Raw genomic sequence first — 20,217 nt, 5'->3', positions numbered from 1 at the left:
AAAAAGTGAGATTGGCCAAAATAATTAGGTGCTAGGGTTGGAAACGAGATCCGTGCAATGGTTATAGTAGTCTCTTCCTCGAGTTAAACCAAGGATCCCACTTCAATGTACACATAGGATAATACCATTCTTTGCTCGGTGGCCTAAGAGGCCATGAAAGGACGAAAAGAGCTCAAAGCTCCATGGGAGCCGTCAAGGTTTTTTCTTTATATTTCTAACTTTTCCACGGGAAACAACGCCTTAAGTTTAAACACTTCCATTATGCTTGTCACAGTTGTTGTTTTAGTTGCGTTTTAAAATAGACTTTGATTCTTGGTTAATGCATCCCGAAACTTTTCTAATTAATTTTTCTTATACTCTTGCAGCCTCGATGATTTTGCTGGATAACACCTAATGAATTTATTAGATTGCTTTTGGGGTAAGCGGTATAACTACTACTAGTGTAGAATTTATATATCTTATCTTACTAATAGTTATTCAAGTCTTTCTAAAATTTTGTACTTACAGGTTTTGAAGATTGAATTTAACAAGTCAAGATGGAAGTTTAGAAGATGCACAAGCTCATTATTTTGCTAGGAATGTTATGCACTCGCTATCGTAGTCTAGCTCGAGTGTTAGCAATGTTTTTTTTGTTAAGGTGTCGAGCAAATATTGAAACTAACATCATGGGATGTTAACAATTTTACTGTAATTAATAACTCTATCTTCCACTATATATATATAACGCTTTTGTATCTAGATGTTTTAGTAGGAATCCGATATTTATTGATAAAATAATTTTTTTGTGACATCGAGCTTTCGGGACGCCTTGTGGTCAATAAGAGACCAGAAATATGGTCGTGAAAATTAGTACAATTATTGTAAATAAGCACCAGTAATGCTCGTGTCTAAAGATAATCTAGGACTAGTAACATTTGGTCGCTAAAAAGGTTTAATGACCGGAAATCATTTATTTATGATGATATTAATCATCCATTAGGGACAAGATATGTAGTCTCTAAAAGTTTTTAATGACCAGATATATTACCCGTCTCAAAAGACTTTTAACGACCAGATTATTGAACCCGTCGCGATTGACCTTTAGCGGCAGAGGCTATTACGACGGGTGGCGACCAACTTTTTCCAGTCGTAATTGCCCCTTTTGGGACCAGATTTGGACTTTTAGGGACCAAATTTCCCTTCCTTAAAGGCCATTTTTCTTGTAGTGAACATTATAGGGAGGAAGATTCCAATGGCCTCTCATTGTATCCACCATATTTTGGTTCAAGACTGGATCAATGGGTTGGAGAATGTTTTTCAACCAGATATGGTTTAGGTAGTTTCTCATACCCATGTTCAGACCTTCCGTTATAAATTAAGCTAAGTATTGGGAGTTCTGTAGTACTATTACTGTTTCCCTTCCATCTATCAGCATTGTGAAGGAGACTGCATGGCCTACTGACCCATTTCCAACCAAGAAGTTGGTTGATGACCGGGAGGTGTTGGTGGTTGTATGCAGTAGACTGGGGGGTTTGGTGCATGTGGTGGAAGAGGGGGTAAGTTTGCCATTGAAAGAGTTCTGTGGGGTTCTGAGTATTTGGATTGAAGGATGCCTTTTGCGGACTGTTATGGGAATTCTTGGCATAATGTTCCTGGTTAGGATTTATAGATGAAAGAGATGGTGGTTGATTTACTTCCCTATTCAGAGCTATACCAGGGGTAGGATTCGTAATGATGCCAGTATCTATTTGAATGGAATGGTAATTGTCTAGCGTGTGGTTTATAGGATTTTCACTTGATATGGCTTGGCTATCGTGTCCTTTGGGATTGGCCATCTGTCCATGCAGAGCAGAAAGAGAAGACGAACATGGGTTATTATTAGAAGATGAATTAAGGATAGAGTTGTCAGGGTTAGTAGTGGTTGGTTTTTATTTATTGGTGAAGGAGTTGCTAATAGGGTTGTTATAGCTCTGGTTATTTGAATTATTCAAATTAAAGGAGTTATTTTAAGAATAATCAGTATTAAGATATTCAGGATTATTTTGCATGTTATTAGAATTGTCCAAACCTCCATTAGACATGTCATTTAAATACGTGGCAGCCTTGTAATAAGGAATATTTTTATTAATATTTTTTTCAAAACCAAAACCAGTGGTTTTTTCTGAAAACAGCTGCTCCTCAATCAAGGCCGAAAAGTGGTTTGTGGAAAGGTTATTTTTCGAAATACCCCGATTTTCTACAGTATAAGGGTTACGGGCGTAGGAAGTAAATTCCTGATTATGATTCTTATACACGAGTTTTTGAGTATTCAAGTATTTATCTGTCATGGCGTAAAAAGTTTTTATGTTAATACTTGGATTCTTATGATTTTGAACGGCAGCAGCAGTAGTTTTCTCCGGTGAGTTTCGTCGTCTCGCCGGAAATTGCACTGTCTTCCATTCCACCGCCTCTTATGAGGACATCAAATCCCTTGATTGTTGAGAGGGCTTATCACTGTCAATTTTTTTATTTAAACAAGTTCCCTGTGTGTGTTCAAGATAACCACAATTTTTGCAAAGGATCTTGTCCCCTTCTTATAAAATCTGTTGTTTATGAGAACCCACAACTATAAATGGTTTTACTAGTTTATTCAGTGGAAGTTCCACGCAAATTCTAGCATACCGTCCTCGCAAAGTAGCACAGGTGCAAGCATCCACTTTCAAAAGCCTACCTATAGCACTACGTATTTTTCTGAGAATAATCTCATCATAAAATTCAGTCGGTAGTTGAGGTAGTCTTAACCACACCACCGTGAATAGTGGTTTGGCATCACCTGCAACAAAATTTGGTTCCCACCGCTGCACCGACAGGAAATGCCCAAAAATAAACCATGGTCCCTTTTGTAAAGCCTTCAGCATATTTTCTTCCTTTGTAAATTTAACTATGTAGTAATCAGATCCAAGGTCTATCAAAGGAAAAACCTATGTTGGTTTTCATAATTCTTGAATCTTCTTTTTCAGCGGATGGTGTACCATTCGTTTGCCATGTAGTTTCACTCTTAACGAAAATTTCCAAGGACTATACATCCTTTCTTTATCCTCTCTGGTAAGAGGAATCTGGCATTCTGTATGGATTTCTATTGAAAGTACAGGTGCTGAGTCCTCGGTAGTCAATATTTCCATTGGTGTGTAAGTATGAACCTGTTACACCTGGCACTTTCAGAACATGAGCACACCACGTAATTTACCGTATTAATGGAGTATCGGAGACGTCCCATGAAGTTTTGAAAGTACAAGCCATGGGAAGTACGTAACAATGAAGTAAATGATGAATTTTGAACTCGTAATTCGTAACCAGAAAGGACAATCTTGGAACCAAAGGACATGACCCTTATCAAGTATAATTAATGATAAATATCATGTATGGAAAGTTTCGGAAGATTCCGGGACCAAGCAAATTGAAGAAAATAAGTTTGCCGAAAATTTGGAAAAATTTGGCAGAATTTTGAACAGAACTTTTGGGTCAACTTCAGAGAGGTATATCTCCTGGTATATCAGGAGTTTTGAGGTGTTTCAAGAGCCTAAAATGAAATTCGTCGAGTGTAGTTTCCAACGCAACAAACCGTTCGTCAATACGATGTCGGAGTAGAGAATTATGGACGTTACAAATCAGGCTCGCAGAGCAGAAACGCGCAGCTACAGTGCGGGCCACGCGCGCAACAGTATCCAAAAATTCTAGGTCGGTGCCAACCGACCCTAGAACACTATAAAAGGGATTTTATCCCTTATTTCTTTATCCAAACACCCCTAAACATATCCCAACTCCTCTAGAACATTCCCCCAACTTCCACAACATGCACATATATTCCTACAAGTCTATATGACAATTTTGATCATTTTTATTTCATTTTTAACATAGCCCCAAGTCCTAGGGAGTCCTAGAAACCTCTCCAAACATATTCCAACATATTTCCAAGCCCAAACCAAGGATCAAAGTGAAGATTAAAGTGGTTAAGGGTTCCAAGTGAGGTCTACACTTGTCTCCTCTTCTTGAAGATGTTTGGGTGAGTTTTTTTTAAGGTGAAGTAACCATGGAATTGAAGTGTTCTTGAATTTTGAGGTAAGATTTCATCTTAGTTTCATGTTTATGAGTTTGTTTGGTAATTATGTTAAGATTTGAGGAGAAGAAAATTGGAGGAAAAGTTCAAATATACATTTGATGATATTTTGAGTTGTGAATTAACTTGAGTTATAATTATTAGTATGTTTTGAGCATAATCTTATTATGAGTGATAATAATGATGTTAAGGAATTATCGTATACAAGGGTATAAGGGGTCGTATGAAGTTGTGGTTATGGATTGATTATGAAAAGAAGTTTTGGGATTAAATTCAGTGTAGTTTGAATGTAATCTTTGATTTATGGATTTGTTGATGCTTTATTGTGCTTTGGAGTTGTTTTGAAGATTGGAGGGAGTAAAAGATATAAGGGAGATGCTGCCTGAATCTCGACAGATTCTAAGGGGATTTAATTTGAAGGCTTAAGACAAGCATATGACGATAAGCCTAACAATAGTATGAATTCTCTTGAATGTAGATCTACGAGCTTGGGAGGATAAGCGTTAAGTAGTTAAGAAGACCCAAAAGGTATGTTAAGGCTGTCCCTTTCTTTCAAAAAGGATGATTCCTATGTTATGATTCCATACATGTTTTCCATAACATCCTTATTCCCAAAAGCTAGAAGTTCATGATTCTTAGAGTTTCTTATGATGCTAAAGATAGATGTTTTCTATCCTGAAAATGATGATGATGATGATCCCATTTCTAGAAATTCCAAAGCTTATGGTTTTAATGTTATTATGAGATTATTGAGCTTATTTCATGATTTTCTTGATTTTATTCATTGTTGTTGATCTCACCTTATGTTACTTGTCCCTTCAAGGTGAGATATAGCGATGATGATTGTTACATAATATAATCGGAGGTTACCGACCTTACGTTACTTCGATAAAGTAGTAGCTTTTATATGGGCTCTCATGCGTGCTACTTATATTATATATGTATATTAGATATGTATATATGGGATATGGGAAAGGTGACGCGTTATATACGCATAACTACCTGATCAGCTGGTATACTATGATATCGTCTTAGACGCAGGATGCCAGACACGGGATATATGGACAGATGGATCAGGCCATTCGTTCCGCGGTAACATATGTAATGATGATATGATATATAGATCAGGTTGCACGTTCCGCAGCACAATTATGTTATATATGTATGAAAAACGTTTTCTTTAGAAAGCTAAGCATTAATGGTATCCGCCTTCTGAGGCAATCAGATGTACAGGTTATCTTTATCTCATGTAATGTTCCATATTTCTTGTTATGTTGTTATTCATGCCTTACATATTCAGTACACTGTTCGTACTGACGTCCTTTCTTGTGGACACTGCGTTCATGCCCGCAGGTAGGCAGGGAGACAGATCAGATCTGTAGGTCAGCGAATTCTCAGGAGCACTCCACTTACTTCGGGGTTCCAGTCTATTTGTATTGGTCTTTATGGTCACTTGTATTCTATGTAGAGGCTCGTTGTTATATCCCGTATTTTGCGCATTGGGACAATCCGGGTTAACCATGATAAGTTAGGGACAAGACTATACCGGGATACGAAGTCGAGACTTTAACTACGATTTTGTTTTAAGACATGAGTTGCTTATGATTTTGTGGCATGGAGTATTAAGGAAATTTGGGGTCAAAAGTTATTTTTGGAAAGTAATTAGTTCATGAAAATGAAAAAAAAAAAAAAAAAAAAAAAAGAGGGGCATGTGGCCGGCCACATGGGGTGTGGGCCATGGCCACATGGAAGCCTATTATATGCATTAAAAAGATGACTAAGTCCTCATAATTCATCATCTTCTACACTTAGAAATTTCAAGAACCTTGGAGAAAAAAAAAAAAAAAAAAAAAAAAAAAGGCCATTCGGCCATGGGAGGAGAAAATTGAAGACCAAAAATCTTCATCAAAAAAATTGTTTCTTCTAGCAAATCAACCAAGTAGAAGGTCCTCTTTAACGTGGTGTAGTTGTTGGAACAAACAAACCATTCGTTTCATCAATCGCAAACCCTAGCTAAGTTGTGAAGTTGAAGGGAAAAGGTAAGGTTTAATCTCCTTTTGCATATGTTATGGATGATTTGTGTATGTTGTAGTATGTAAAAATGGATGAAACTCATGAAAAATTGCATGTTGAAGTGAGGCCGTGTGGATGGTGGTAGCCGTGTAGGTGTGTGTGTTGTGTAGGAGTGATAAATTAATTCTATTTAGTATGTTTGGTTATTGTAGTATGTTGAAATGAATGAAAATCATAAAGGTGGCATGTTGGGGTGGTGGCCGAATACCCCCTTCCTTGTATGCCAAGGGATGAACAAATTTTGTTTAGTGTTTAGGTTGTTGTTGTTATGAATTCTATGATGAAAATGAGAGTTTAATGATTCAAGTTAATGTTGTAATTGTTGCGGGCTGATTTGGAAGTTAATGTGCTTTTATTGTAATTTTTGTATTTAAGAGAAATGACATTGTTAAAGTGTGGATTGTTGGTGTAATTCATGAATTTGGGAGAAAGGAATGTAGTTGTGTTGTTCTCGGGTTTGGGGCAGTTTTCGGGTGGAATGGTGTTTTGTTTGGGTTGTTTGAAATATTGTGTGAATTGTTTAAAATGTTCTTGAATATTGTTGGTATGGGTTCGGACTAGTATTTGAATGTATGAGCGTTGATGTTGGTTTGAATGTAAGTCGTTGAATGGAATACAATGAATGTTGTTGAATTATGTAGAAAAGAGTCACAAACGTTAGAATGCGTTTTGAATTGATTATTGATATTGTTAGCGTGGTTGTTGGTATTGTTGTTGATGAATTTGGCGAGTTGAATTCTCGGGGTTGTTGTATTTACGGGGAAATCGCCCAAATTTACGTAGAATTAAGTGTTAGTTTGGAAATGAACTCCTAAATGCCTATAGTTAACGTTGGTATTTAATGATGTTGTGTAGATCTTGGGAGTCCGAGACTTAGGATTGGATTAGCCTTGAGAGCGGCCGAGGTATGTGAAGCCTAACCCTTCTTTCTTTTGGCATGTCTTAGTGGTAAATAGGCTATGACACGAGCCTCGAGGAAACTCCACTCTTACGATCCGAGCATGTCTACAATTCTTATTTACCCCTTAATGTCGGCCTTCTTAATGTAATAGTATTACGGTTCCTATGTCTTTGGTAATATTGGATTTCAAATATTACATAAGGATTTTGTCTTTAAAAGAGCTCTACGTCTAAAAATGGCCGTAACTTTCGTAGATAGAACCGGATCGCCTCGATATGCTCGTAGGAGATTCTGTAGCGTATAATGACTATGTCTTCCATAGGTGGGCTCGGACTGAGTTGATGCTCGTCCGTGGGTCCCGCGACTTTCCTTTGTATAGCTCCAACGACTTTGTGACAGAACTTGGTATGATTATCACCCGACCCCCGAGTGTTGGTTACTTACTTATTTAATGAGTCTGTAATAATGATTTTTATGCATATGGTTACTCACGACTCTGCTCGTGCACTCTGTTGTATCTTTCACCGAGTCCCGGGCCGGTTATGTCGTCGTGCGCGCCATGTTATATTCCGGTGTTATCTTTGTGTTATGGTTTATCGAGTCCCTCACTAGAGGGTCGGGGGACCCTATATATTTGGTGTTATCTTGTGATTATGGCGTTATGATGTGTTATGGAGATATGTCGGGTTACGGAGATATGAAACCTTCTGGTGTTATGCTGTGTTATGGCGCCAACGACGGGCGGGCGACCATATTCCCTGAGCCCTATGCATCATTTGTGCTTTAAAAGTAAACATTTTGGTATTTTGGATGTTATACTTACTTTCGTATCGTTTCGATTATGATTCACATTTCATCGTATTTCTTGCTTTGCATACTCGGTACATATTAAAATGCCCCCTTTCTTCGTGGGTCGCGTTTCATGCCCGCAGTGTACGTACGCCCATTTCGGTGATCCGCCACCTAGGACGGTATTCTCGTCGTTTGGAGTGCTCCCTTCGTTCGGAGCCTATATTTTGGTATATATTCTTCCGTTGCATACGTATATATTTGTTCAGGGGTACGACAGGGCCCTGTCCCGTCATATGATTCTGTTGTTCTGTTTAGAGGTCTGTGGACATATATGTGGGTCGTGCCTATTACTGTACAGGTGTGTTCGTATGTTTTATGTTTGGGCGGTCCCATTCGCCATGGCGGCCTTGTCGGCTTGCGTTTGTATATATATATTTTGGGACGTTGCGCCATATGATAGCCTTGCAGGCTTCTGATAGATATATGTTTGTGTTTGCGACAGTTTGAGACAGCGTCTGATATTTGTATATGTATAAGGTATCTGTATGCGATTCTGGTTAATGAATGTGTTTGGGTGCCCAGCTCGGGCACTAGTCACGGCCTATGGGGTTGGGTCGTGACACTTGTAGACATATGTGTATGGTTAGACATTTCATAATCCTATCAGTTCATATTGTTGTATGATATTTTGGCAGCCTTGTCGGCTTGTGATGATGAGTATAATTGTTGAGGATTATATAGAAATGTGTCGTTATCTTATGGCATATGCCCTTACAGACCATGATACCCATGAGCTATCTTTGTGGTCCACCTAGAGATGATTATGAGATGCGTGTTCAGAGGTGCTCAGTAGGTTAGTTCCGGGTGTCCTGAATCTGTGGCTTTAGTACATCTCCCCTCTTTTTTTGCCCAGCTAGCCAGACTTATACCTCGCGATCATTTCGAAATTCTAATCGTAAAGCCCACATGCTCCTAATTTCCCTTGGGGCTATTCTTGTTTCTCATATTCTTTTTTTGTATGTCTAAATCTATAGGTCTTCCGAGCAAATCTTTCTACGTCCTAACTGTAAACCCTGGCGATATAACTTTACTTAAAAATCTTTACTCGTACTTCTACCCTGTCTCTTTGTCTAAAATAATCAACCTCGCATCCTTTACTTTCTGCAGTACCGAATCGATCCTTGCGATATTTTATCTTCACTTGTACACCTACTCTCTTCTCTTCTTACACATAAACCGACATCGCACCTAATTTCCCTATCGTCAAATAACCTTCACAACACCCGTCCGAAAAAAATTGAGGTGAATCCTTCTTATAAGGATTAGCTAGAAATACACCACATATTCCTGAGGTTGATACAATCTCTACTTCCTTCATCGGCCAAGCAACATCACATTTAGAAGTCATATAAACGATCCAGAAGACAATCATAATTGCAGTCCAACTTACCTAACCATTTCTCATTCTTGAGTTCAAGGTCATCATTAATACCCGAAGTAACTCGGCCATAATGATTCTCAGAATAGTACCAACTATCAAATGGCAACAGGATATCTCGCTAGAAAAGGTGTTGAAAAGCGATAAAAAGATAAGTCAAGAGTGCCTACATTGAGTATTATGTATACCCTTATGATTGATGTTACGACATGTTAAAAGTATTGATTGTCCTATATGTCAAAATTGAGGTAGCAAGCGCTACAGAGAGAATTAGGATTGGGTTTTCTCGGGAATTAAAGTCAGATAGCGGTAACGCGACTAAATATGTAAGCACGAGCATTAGGAAAAAGAAGGTTATGATATCATGAAGGGGAGGGGAACTTGGACAAGGAAAACGTATACCCATTGAGGATCAGGTAATATATTTGAGGAAAAGGTTAGGGTGAAAGCAGGAAAGCAGACAATAGGATCAAATTTAAATAGATAAACGGGAGATAGAGTAATGTTGTACGTGACAAAGGATGAACGTGAGGACCCCAGAATCAACCTATACGTCTTCATAACCAGAACCAAGAAGGTTGTAAATAATGGACAAAGATGCATCCTTGAGAAGAAATTAACAAGTCTTATGATAGCGACGGGAAAATTTTAAACTCCTGAGATTTAACCAGGAGAATGGATGTGAACCCATGATTGGTACGCCTATTTAAGGAAAAAAAGTAACCCAAGAAGATATTTTCAGCGTCAAAAGGGCTTCGCACTCGTAAGGAAACACTCCAAAGTCTCCTAAGCTAAGAATAAAGAATGACTAATGGAAACGGACATTTTACAAGTAAAAAAAAAAAAAAAAAAAAAGAAACTATGAGGACTAAAGGAAAGAGGAGGTGTCAACGAAATGGTTAAAGGGAATTATGTGACCGCTGACAACAAGGAGAAGGTTAATGAGTCAATAGGCTTTCCCAAAGGGAAACAAATTGAAATTATAAGACAATGGTTGTGTGAAAGATGCAAAGATTCAATCATGAAGAAAACTGAGAAAATTCGAGATATATATATATATATATGTACAAGTTTTAGTATCATAACGGAAGATGAAGACTCGACGAAAGGAGAAAGAAAAGGGTGTAATTTATGAGGATTTCATGATAAGAACAAGAACTGACAGAACACTAGAAGGATTATGATGCATGGCTGTGATGCATACAAGTAGTTAAGAAGAATTGCGGGACAAAATGAGCTAAGCTAATGAAAGGAAGAGTCGTGGGAATGGATGGTGTGAAGTATCAACTTTTAATCGTATAGTATAGACATAAATCGGAATTGAGAACCTAGAGCAAGGAGAATTTCAAGGATATTAAGAAGATAGTCATGGAGGAAGACTAGCGCTAAAGGAGCGTGGTATAGTCGGACACTCTATAAGGGGCCTAATGAATTCCGATGTCCCCATTAATTCATTAGCCTAGGGGGCTACTAGTCATGAAAGGTAGAAGTGAAAAGTCAATAAAGAAGGCATCTGAATTGTATTGATATGTATAAGCATTTTGATTTGATACAAGAACTCAACTAGCAAAAAAAAAAAAAAAAAAGGGGGGGGGGGGGGGGGGGGGGTGGGGATAATCTAAAATAGCACCAGAGAAGCAAGCAAGGAAAGGTGTCATATCTGAACAAGAGAGTTCGTCCACTAGTAGAGAAATAAAGAGCGAGTAAAAAGGATACAAAAATTAAGAATACTCGCAGGATCGGCAGAGAGCCGTAGCGATCATGAGCCAAGACCACCTTAATGAGAACAAGACGATAGCTGGATATCAGTTGACCACCGGTTACATAGATGAGGACATAAGGATATGAAACTAATGGATGTGTTCGACATAGAGTTAGGGGAACATGAAAGAAGACTGATGAGCTCATATTATAAGAGTATGAAGATCATGGTCTAAAGGAGGACGACCATTTCAAGAAATCAATGATAGCATCGTAATCTCGCAAGCTACATCATTCGAGGACGAATGTTTCTAAGGGGGGAAGGATGTTAAACCTCGCACTTTCAGAGCATAAGCACACCACGTATTTCACCATATTAATGGAGTATCAGAGACGTCCCGTGAAGTTTTGAATGGTACAAGCCATGGGAAGTACGTAACAATGAAGTAAATGATGAATTATGATCTCGTAAGTCGTAACCCGGAAGGACAACCTTGGAACCAAAGTACATGACCCTTATCAAGTATAATTAATGATAAATATCATGTATGGAAAGTTTCGGAAGATTCCGAGACCAAGCAAATCGAAGAAAATAAGTTTGTCGGAAATTTGAAAAAATTTGGCAGAATTTTGGACAGAAATTTTGGGTTAACTTCAGAGAGGTATATCTCCTGGTATATCAGGAGTTTTGAGGTGTTTCAAGAGCCTAAAATGAAGTTCGTCGAGTGTAGTTTATAACGCAATAAACTGTTCATCAATACGAAGTTGGAGTAGAGAATTATGGGCGTTACAAGTCAGGCTCACAGAGCAGAAACGCGCAGCTACAGTGTGCGACACGCGCGCTACAGGACCTGAAAATTCTAGGTCAGTGCCAACCGACCCTAGAACACTATAAAAGGGGTTTTACCCCTTATTTCTTCATCCAACACACCCCTAAACATATCCCAACTCCTCTAGAACATTCCCCCAACTTCCACAACATGCACATATATTCCTACAAGTCTATATGACAATTTTGGTCATTTTTATTTCATTTTTAACATAGCCCTAAGTCCTTGGAAGTCCTAGAAACCTCTCCAAACATATTCCAACATATTTCCAAGCCCAAACCAAGGATCAAAGTGAAGATTAAAGTGGTTAAGGGTTGGGTGAGGTCTACACTTGTCTCCTCTTCTTGAAGATGTTTGGTTGAGTATTTTTTTAAGGTGGAGTAACCATGGAATTGAAGTGTTCTTGAATTTTGAGGTAAGATTTTATCTTAGTTTCATGTTTATGAGTTTGTTTGGTAATTATGTTAAGATTTAAGGAGAAGAAAATTGGACGAAAAGTTCAAATATACATTTGATGATATTTTGAGTTGTGAATTAACTTGAGTTATAATGATTAGTATGTTTTGAGCATAATCTTGTTATGAGGGAAAATAATGATGTTAAGGAATTGTCGTATGCGAGGGTATAAGGGGTTGTATGAAGTTGTGGTTATGGATTGATTATGAAAAGAAGTTTTGGGATTAAATTCAGTATAGTTTGAATGTAATCTTTGATTTATAGACTCGTTGATGTTTTATTGTGCTTTGGGAGTTGTTTTGAAGATTGGAGGGAGTAAAAGATATAGGGGAGATCTTTTTGCCCGAATTTCGGCAGATTCTAAGGGGATTTAATTTGAAGGCTTAAGACAAGCATTTGACGATAAGCCTAACAATAGTATGAATTCTCTTGAATGTAGATCTACGAGCTTGGAAGGATAAGCGTTAAGTAGTTAAGGAGACCCAAAAGGTATGTTAAGGCTATCCCTTTCTTTCAAAAGGCATGATTCCTATGTTATGCTTATACATGTTTTCCAAAACATCCTTATTCCCAAAAGCTAGAAGTTCATGATTCTTAGAGTTTCTTATAATGCTAAAGATAGATGTTTTCTATGATGAAAACGATGATGATGATGATTCCATTTCTAGAAATTCCAAAGCTTATGGTTTTGATGTTATTATGAGATTATTGAGCTTATTCCATGATTTTCTTGATTTTATTCATTGCTGTTGATCTCACCTTATGTTACGTGTCCCTTCAACGTGAGATATAGCAATGATGATTGTTCTATAATATAATCGGAGGTTACCAACGTTACCTTATGTTACAACCCGTATCTTCGAAAAAACACTTATCAAATTTGAAACATAAGTACATTGAGTTACGGTTAAGTAAAACCACTTTGGAATGTAAGGAGCAAGCATTACTAAGTATATTTAATGAGTGAAGGATGTATATGAGGTATACCGGAAGGTTTTATAAGGAAATGAGTGGAAGAAATGGAGTAGTACAACTTTGGAGAAAGGATGGGTGAAGTTTTGTGTGAAAATTTTGGTCCAACTTGGGGAACGAATATCTTGTTGCATATGAAGTGTTTTGAAGTGAAACAAAAGCCTAAAATGAATTTCGTCGAGTCTAGTTTCCAACTCAATAAACCGCTCATTGATAGGACATCAGAGTAGAGAATTATAGTCGTTACAAGTTCGGCTAACAGAGCAGAAACGAGTGCTACAGTACTGACATGCTACAGTCTTTGCTACAGTAAAATGCTACAGCTACCCGACCCGAATTTGACCCTATATAAAGGGTAATAACCCCTTTTTTTCATCAGATTTTGCTATAAAATTCCAGAAATTGGAAGAGAGAAAGTGAGGGAATCAAAAGTGAGCAATTTTTAAGTCGCGGAGTAGCGGTTTAGGTCCGTGTAACGCATGGTTGTGATTCTAGTATTGTTTTGCGGTGGATTTTAGCGTGGATATTGAGGATATTGCTGTCTTAACAAGAAAAAAGGTATGAATCTTTCTCTTTTGGTATTATTTAAGGCTTATTTACGGAGACAAAGTCGTTAAATAATTGCGTAGTAAGTTGGTTAGTTATGGAAGTTGGAAAACAGCGTATGGGCTATTTTATGGTACATATTGGTGTTAGAAATGATGTTATTGATGTTGGTATTATTGTTTTTGTTGTTGGTTGCTGAGTTGAGATTTCGGGCTAGGCATATAAATAGGGAAAATGCTGCCCGATTTTCGGCAGGATATAAAATAGTTTGACTTGAAAGTTTAACACAAATATACTACGATGAGTCTAACGATTGTGTGAATCCTTTTAAATGTAGACTTACAAGCTCGGACGAATAGGTGTAGATAATTGGAGAGTGGGCAGGTATGTTAAGGCTCGTCCTTTTCTTTCAAAGGCATGATTCCTATGGTATGATTCCACAAGTGTTTTCATAACCTCCTTGATTTCAAAGCTAGAAGTTTATGACTCTTAAAGCTTCTTATGATGTTAAGAACGAGAATGTTTTTATGAGGATTACATTGAGGATGATTTATGCTTAAAGGTCTCAAATATGATTTCAACGATGATATAAAAATGTTAAGCTATTTTATGATTTTCTCGATTTATTTCATTGTTGTTGATCTCACCTTATAAATTGTTCCTCCAAGGTGGGATAGAGCGATAGTTTTCATTTGAACTCCTATGCATGCCGTGAGTATAATATATGTATATGGCTACTTTGTGACATTATAGAGAGCTCTATTATTTCATTTTGATTAGGCACTGTACTCATTTTCATTCTTCATGTATATGTAAGGCACAGTTGACAGGGGGTGATGTTGTGACCTTTGTTGTGTATTACAAGGCCCAATTGACCGGGGGTGATGCTGTGGCCCTTGTTGTGATGTGTATATATAAGGCACATGATGGGGGGTGCGTGCGCCTTGATGTGATGTGTATATATATGGATTGACAGTCGTGGCCTTTGTTGTGATGTGTATATATATACGGCACGATTGACGGGGGGGTGCACTTGTGTTTTGTTGTGATGTGTATATATTTCTATGTTATGATATGTATGTTGATAGGGGAGTGACGCCGTGGCCTTTGTTGGATATTTCTATGGATATATGTGTTTCTTTGATATAGCTATACTGATGCATTTATTTTGCCCATTCATTGACACGCCTCAAATGTTTTCCAGGATTTTATGTATATGTTGATTTCATGCCTTACATACTCAGTACACTATTCGTACTGACCCCCTTTCTTCGGGGGCTGCGTTTCATGCCCGCAGGTACAGACACTCAGTTTGGTGATCCTCCGGCTTAGGACTTCTGCCCAGCCGCTTGGAGAGCTCCATTGTTCCGGAGCTTGAGTTATTTTGGTACAAATCCTTTTGACGTAGACTTTGTTATACTCTTAGAGGTCTGTAGACATATGTGGGTTGTGTATATACGGTTGTTCGGCTATCGATGTAGTTCATCTTGGATGTCCCGAGTGTATAGGCGACCTTGTCGGCTTTGCATATTTGTTATGTTTTAGTTAACCGTGACTTCTCGAACGGGTTCTTTACGATGTACAGACATGATTACGTCTCACAACATGCTTTTACGTAGTGCCGTATTGTTTTCAACCGATTCACGATTATATCTTGTCGTATACGGTGCCCACTGGGGGCGCTAGCCGCCCCATCGGTTTGGGTCGTGACACCTTACTCCGATAATGTAGTAGATTTTATTTGGGCTCTTATGCATGCTACTTATATTATATATGTATATTAGATATGTATATATGGGATATGGGGAAAGGTGAGGCGTTATATACGCATAACTACCTGATCAGCTGGTATACTATGATATCTTCCCGGAGGCGGGATGCCCGGACGCGGGATATATGGATAAATGGATCAGGCCGTTCGTTTCGCGGCAACATATGTAATGATGATATGATATATAGATCGGGCTGCACGTTTCGCAGCACTATTCTGTTAAATATGTATGAAAAATATTTTCTTTAAAGCAAGAAAGGGCATGGTATCCGCCCTTTGGCGAGGCAATCAAATGTGCAAGTTATCTTTATCTCATGCTATGTTCCATATTTCTTGTTATGTTGTTATTCATGCCTTACATACTCAGTACACTATTCGTACTGACGTCCCTTCTGCGGACGCCGTGGTTCACGCATCGCCGGTAGTGGCAGGGAGACGGATCGATGCCGTAGGTGCTTTATCGCCGGATTCTCGTGAGCACTCCATTTACTTTGGAGTCGCAGGTCTATTGGTATTGGTCTTTATGGTCACTTGTATTCTATGTAGAGGCTCGTGAGACATACGTGTATAGTTAGACGTTTCATAACCCCTACCGTTCATATTGTTGTATGACATTTGGGCACTTTGGTTTGTGATGATGATGAGTATAATTGTTGGGATTATATGAAATGTGAAACCGTTATCTCGAAAAGATATGCCCTACGCACCATGATACCTACGTAGCTATCTTTGTGGTTCACTCTGTAGACATGGATTTACGTTCGTGAGTTGGTGTTCTATAGGTTAGTTTCGTGTGCCTTTGCTATGGCTCTTCGATTGGTATGACAGAACCAATGGTTCTGTGTGGAATTGGGATTTCTGTGGAAGATGAAAGAAGTTTATCCTTAAAAGTGGCTTTTGGGTTATGTGATATATTGGAATTTGGTGTTGTAATTAATTCAATGTCAGGTGGTTTCAGCGAGATGGGATTTGAAGGGGTGGGGAAAGACATGAGTATTGTTTGAAAAAGATTTTAGGCGTTTTTGAAGTAGCATGACCAAAAACGTGTAGGTTCGGGCGGATTGTAGAGGCGTAGTTCTCGTGGGTGCATGCACTATACGACGGGGCGCACGCCTAGGCGCAAAACGCGTACAACAGATAAAACGTACGTTTTATGGATCTGACCAAAATGAGGGGTATTTTAGTGAATTCCTACTACATTCATTTAACCCACTTTGTTTTTATACTTATACAGGCTCTGACCGATCCCCTGCCAGCCATTAAAAAAAGCCCTATCTAGTTGATTCTTTGGCTCTTTGCTAAAGATTCTCGTGGTGACAAAGACTCAAACTTCAAGTTCAACTACAACTACAAGTTTGCAACTCTAAAAGGTATACCTTCATCCCTGCTGCTGCTTTTATTTTTTGATTTTGCCATTTCAAATTTTACATTCTTTCTGGGTTTTAAATTTTAATCATATTGTGGGTGTGAATCAATGTGATACTGATCAGTGTCATGTTTGCTTCATCCTTCTTTATTTTTTTCTTGATCAATAATATGCTTATGTGAGGTTATAGTTGTAAAACTAAACTTTGAGTGTTTGAGATGTAAATGTGATTTCTGTACAAGTACTAAGTCTTTACTTATTGTCTTGTTTTTAAGATGAAATATATTATTGCAGGCAACAGTTTATAGGGCTTCAAAGGGAACTGGCGATGAAGTTTTGCTTAAGTTTAGGGAGGCTCTTGACATATTGGAATAGAATTGAGAAAATATTACTGTTGATACTTGAAAAATGATATAGTTGTTGTGCTTTTTTCGCAAGAGGAGTGCCAGTTGAGCTCTTAATGTTGATACTTGTATATCTCTGACCAAATGTTTTGTTTGCACTAAATTATCTTTTACTAGTTTTTTTTTTTTTTTAAATAAATGACCACCTCAAGCGGTGGCTAATTTTATTAATAGAACAAACTCTTTTACTAGAATTTAATAGCAGATGTATCTTTCTTTCAAATGATGTTGTGGCTTCTAGCTTATCTTATTTGGTACTTTGATTTATTAGACGTCTCCTTACAGTTGAAAAATTATTGTTAAGATGTCTCATGAACTATATGATGTTTTTGTGTTATTAGCTTATTCGTGTAGTCATTATAATAGTTTTCCTATATTTTTTTATTTCTATGAATTTTCTATATTTTATTAATTATAAAAATGAAGTCTATGGAACTTACGCCCCGTAAGATTCATGGGACTTACGCCTCGTCCCGTATTAGGTAAAACGTCTCGCCTCACGCCCCTGTCTTTTAAAACACTGGTTTGAAAAAACAGAGGAAAGTATTCTAGAGAGGGAAACTATCCCTTCGGCGGCGACTTCGATGATGAGAATCCTTAGAAAATTGTAACAAATAAAGCTTTAAATCTATCTTCTAATAAATGATCAGTAAACATAAAATTTAATACTCCCTCCGGATCAAAAAGAATCTACTTAGCTATTTGCACACCCCTTAAGAAACTACTCACTCCAAGAAAAAAAAATGTAAATTGACTAAACTACCCCTAATTAAATAGACATTGGGATTTAATCACATAACACTTAATAGGGGCAAATCTGGAAAGATAAGGTTAATTGTTTCTTGATTTAATAAGTGAACACTTTTTTTGACCTAAGAAAAAAAATGCTAAGTGGACACTTTTTTTTATCCGGAGGGAGTACTACAATTAACTTGATAAATGAAAAGACAATTACTGAAAGCTAGCGACTATAACGAAGTAAGTAAATGATAGAATTATATGGATTCACTGCACCCTTTCAACTCCTTCATAAATTATACGCTATTAGTTACTCTTTACGAAGTAAATTTGAACAGTCACAATCCACACGTTTACATTAATTTGGTGTCATATAATGCTTGATATCTGCTCATAAAGCACGATCAACAAATTATTAATTCTGACATTTATTGAAACCTTTACTTATCAGGCAAATCCATCACATCTATATTGCAAATTCTTTTTACATACCGTAATTTTATCTAGCCTGTAAATGTTATTACTTGAGATACAAAATTAATAATCTCATCTCCATAACTCAATCATTTTCAGTCACGTCTTCATAATTTCTCTTCTTAATAGTATTTATTCCTCTCCTACCTCCCATGTTCATAACCTCCAAAATATTAATGTGTAAAATTATTACATAACCTTATGTGTTACTCCAATCTATCCTTATTTACATCACAAGCATGAAAGCTAAATGGGAAAATTCATGTGGTATCAAGTTAGCATTTTGTTCTATGCATGGCCTATTTGTCTACAGAAATGGTTCAACGTAAGTTCCGAAAGAAAAAAAAAATGTCACTCCAGCATATTGACACCAAAAGGTTTTGAATAGTTGATTATATGTCATTACTCATTATCTCTTCTCTTTTATTTATTTAGATCCTACTTCTGTTTGCTTCTCCTATTATCTTATAACTCTCTTACAATTGTTAACTGCTACCATTGGCAAGGGTCAATGAGATGGAAAAACAAAAGGAAAAAATGGAACTGATAAAAGGAACTGAGGTGGATGGTTGTATGTGTTTTCTATGGACCTTTCATCTCATTCTATATTTTTATTATCATTCTTTTATCATTCTCTTATTTGAATTGGTATTATTCTTTTATTTGGGAAATGTCAGCTTAAGTAACTACCTGCATATTGTGAGGGCTTGGCAAGTAAAGATAAATATTTAATTACTGAGTTCAAGTTGAATTTAATTATAATTTATTCATTTCTCTTTTTCAGGATGTTTTTATTAATTAGAATAAACCATCATACCTTTGAACGCTTGAGGCGAAGATAAATGTATATTTTTGAGCTATGTTTGCAGGTTTTGTGGAGATATGTATTTCTTCGTCGTGTCTCTATTAATTTCGTTTAAGATATTTCTATGCTTTTCTTAAATCTTAAGCAGGAATTCATCTATATATCACATACAATTAGGTGCTATTTATGTTATCTTAATTAGTTTTACATATTTCAACATTTCCTATATTTTGCGAACAAATAACTGAAGATTAAATAAAAGAATTAGCTGACACACTTTTGTTTGTATAGAGAAACATAAATTTAGTAGAATATATTTTAGTCTAGAAGATTATATTTGAAATCATTCTTCTCATTTTTTTTTTGGATGCAAAAGTAAGCTCGATATATAAACACATTAACGAATACAAGGTCTATCATATTTACAAAAATATTATGAGATAAATACCATAAAAATGATCCTGCACAAAATTCAAATAATAGTAGGGGATAATCGTGCAATGCACGTTCCTAGAGATTAGTAAATAGAAAACTGGGAGAGCTGAAAAGGGAAATGGCTGGGACACAGGAACTATAAAGCACAAAGGCAAACGAGAGTTGAAAAATATTCAAGATAAATTCAAACTTGTGTCTTACACACGAGAAAATCTTTCTAAAAGGTCTACCAGCCATGACACCATTGTCTAATTTACAACTGGGGGTGGCCGGATCAAATATTTAATGTAGTTTAAGAAAATTTCAACATAGGTATGTAAAAAATTTACCAATCTAGCGAGTGTCATGCCACCCCTACCCTAAAGGGTGAATCCTCCCCTGGCCGCAGTCTACCAGACTACTCTTCACGATCGCAAGAGTGTTGGTAGAGATCTCATAGG

At 37.2% G+C, this 20,217-nt stretch overlaps 2 long non-coding RNA genes across 2 annotated transcripts; both read left to right on the top strand.

Moving 5' to 3' along the window:
* Positions 1–279: 279 nt before the first annotated feature.
* Positions 280–734, top strand: LOC132029983 (uncharacterized). Its single transcript, XR_009407966.1, has 2 exons — positions 280–418; positions 508–734. It is a non-coding gene; the product is annotated as an uncharacterized LOC132029983 (long non-coding RNA).
* A 16,052-nt stretch (positions 735–16,786) lies between these two features.
* Positions 16,787–17,451, top strand: LOC132029979 (uncharacterized). Its single transcript, XR_009407964.1, has 2 exons — positions 16,787–16,925; positions 17,216–17,451. It is a non-coding gene; the product is annotated as an uncharacterized LOC132029979 (long non-coding RNA).
* The last annotated feature ends 2,766 nt before the right edge of the window (positions 17,452–20,217 follow it).

Source organism: Lycium ferocissimum, chromosome 1 (genome assembly GCF_029784015.1).
Source record: "Lycium ferocissimum isolate CSIRO_LF1 chromosome 1, AGI_CSIRO_Lferr_CH_V1, whole genome shotgun sequence".
NCBI classification, from domain to species: domain Eukaryota; kingdom Viridiplantae; phylum Streptophyta; class Magnoliopsida; order Solanales; family Solanaceae; genus Lycium; species Lycium ferocissimum.
The sequence above is the reverse complement of the archived record's forward strand: the minus strand, read 5'-3'. Positions and strand labels throughout refer to the sequence as shown.